This window comes from Portunus trituberculatus, chromosome 46 (assembly GCF_017591435.1).
Source record: "Portunus trituberculatus isolate SZX2019 chromosome 46, ASM1759143v1, whole genome shotgun sequence".
NCBI classification, from domain to species: Eukaryota; Metazoa; Arthropoda; class Malacostraca; order Decapoda; family Portunidae; genus Portunus; species Portunus trituberculatus.
In genome coordinates this window covers 28,027,846-28,030,234 of record NC_059300.1, presented here as the reverse complement: position 1 = coordinate 28,030,234, position 2,389 = coordinate 28,027,846, and the positions used below count along the sequence as shown (strand labels likewise).

General features: G+C 33.6%; 1 long non-coding RNA gene across 2 annotated transcripts in view; it reads right to left on the bottom strand.

The window, feature by feature from the left end:
- LOC123520233 overlaps nt 1–1,921 on the bottom strand; it is a 181,022-nt gene extending 179,101 nt beyond the window's left edge. For both annotated transcript variants that reach the window (XR_006679202.1, XR_006679203.1), the window contains exon 1: nt 1,852–1,921. This is a non-coding gene — a long non-coding RNA (uncharacterized LOC123520233). The remainder of the gene's footprint in view (nt 1–1,851) is intronic.
- Nucleotides 1,922–2,389: the final 468 nt, after the last annotated feature.

The window sequence follows — 2,389 nt, the reverse complement described above, 5'->3', positions numbered from 1 at the left end:
AACAATATTAAGAATATTTTCTCTAATATGAATATCTCTTGTTGAATCGTATTTTTCATGAAAAAGATACATCTTAGAATTTTATTTTGTGCTATTTATAATTTATTAAGAAATGAAGGCCATGTACTTGCCCACAGTGAGACACAGTGTGTGGGGTGAGGGTAGCAGAGAGTGTAATACAAGCTGATCATCACTTCTGAAGTTAAGTTGTGCCGAACGCGATACAAAATACCTGTAATCTTTGGAAATTTTAATCGTACATCTTCAATATGGCAGCTCTAATTTAAACTATCATCTATTTTTACTCCAAGAAATTCATTAACTTGTGTTATCCTCGTCTAAAACTATAGGAATTACATCGTCTAAAACTATAGGAGGAATTACATTTTTAATTTATCTATTCTGAAAGAGAACATGTTTAGTCTTTTAGATATTGAGATTTAATTCACTATATTGTAACCATAATTTAATGATGTTTAGTTATGATATCATATTCGAATGTAAGGAATTTAAGTCTTTATCATTTTTCAGAAGGGTTGTATCATCAGCATTACAGTCAAATTTTGTACTTCAATTTACAATATCGTTGATATATATAAAGAAAAAGTAAAGGAGCTAGAATAGATCCCTGTGGCACTCCTTTACATATAGGTTTAAAAGAGGAATAATTTGATTACAGTAAACACATTGATACCTGTTCCTCAAATAGCTCTTGAATAGTTTTAATGGTGTACCACTAATGCCAATAATTTCTAATTTAGTAAATAATATTTCATGGTCTAAGGTGTCAAAAGCTTTAGATAGATCAATGAAAATTGCCACAACATGCAGTTTTTCCTCTAGAAAGTGATATACATTGTTAACAAATTGTAGTATCGCCAACTCGGTGGAATGATGACTTTTAAATCCATGTTGTTGCTTAATTAAAAGATAATTTTTCTCAAGGTAATTTACCAAAAGAGAGCAGATAATTTTTTTTCTAAAACTTTACTGAAGGCTGGAAGAATGGAGATTGGGCGATAATTATTTATGTCTTTTCTGTCTCCAGATTTGAATATAGGGATTAGTTTTGCTTGCTTTATTTGATCTGAAAGTATACCTTTATTTAATGAGAGATTGATAATATGAGTCAGCGGTGTAGATACAAGTTTGGATGTTTCTTTTAGCAACTTAGGAGATAAGTCATCAATACCCCGGTGTGGCTGATCTTAGGGAGGCGAGACATTGTTCTACTTCGTTCCTGTCAGTTGGCAACAAATACATCGAGAATGCTGGCGGGTTATTTAGATATCCTTTGTAATTACAGTCAACGTTATTGAAATTGAAGTGGTCTCTAAGAAAATGTTCATTAAACCTCAAACGGATATTAGGAGATGGTAGATTTAATTGAATGTTTTGTATCTTTGTGTTACGTTTTTTTACCAAGAAGTGAATTTAATGTTTTCCATTGCTTCTTTGGAACGTCTCTATTTTCATTAACTTGCTTTTTATAATACATATTTTGCTGATCTTAAGATATTTGTTGGCTTGTTTCTATATCTTGCATAGGTGTTACAGTAAGTTAATGGCCATTTTCTAGATAGAGTGTGTGTGTGTGTGTGTGTGTGTGTGTGTGTGTGTGTGTGTGTGTGTGTGTGTGTGTGTGTGTGTGTGTGTGTGTGTGTGTGTGTGTGTGTGTGTGTGTGTGTGTGTGTGTGTGTGTGTGTGTGTGTGTGTGTGTGTGTGTGTGTGTGTGTGTGTGTGTGTGTGTGTGTGTGTGTGCAACCTCTAAATAACTGAAAAAGTACTGGTCTACATCATGCTCCATACAGTAAATTCGGCGAGATATATGGAAGTAAACCAACTTCTCACCTTGCGGCCATTCCAGAGAGGCAAGGTGGCGTCCCCAACATTAGAGATTATGGCAGCACATTTTCACTTCCTGTAAAAAGCATATCTTTCCATCAATGGCTGAAAGTGTAGTTAAAAGAAGAAATTCCTAATACTACTCTTAATATTATGACATGATTTAAAAAAAAAAATTTATGTGTTAGTCATTAATCATCAATTGACTTTGATATAATGTCACACTTCTATATTCCCTTAGAGAGACTTATCAATCTTAAAACATTATATCATATTGGTTAATCAAGAACAAAGTATTTTCGCAAAAGTATTCTACAACACCGTACGTCTTTATTTCACCTCTAGCCTCCATGAAGAATCTGACACTCGAATAAAACGCTACTGAAAAAACCACTTTGGTAATCAGACTGCACAGTAACTTAATCATGAACGAGAGAAAAAAAAAGCAACAGAAAAAAAAGAAAGCTTACAAAACAGGCGTCGCTAAGATGCAGCAAAGGCCACACAAGACATTACTAACTCTTCTCCAAATTACGGCAAGTTC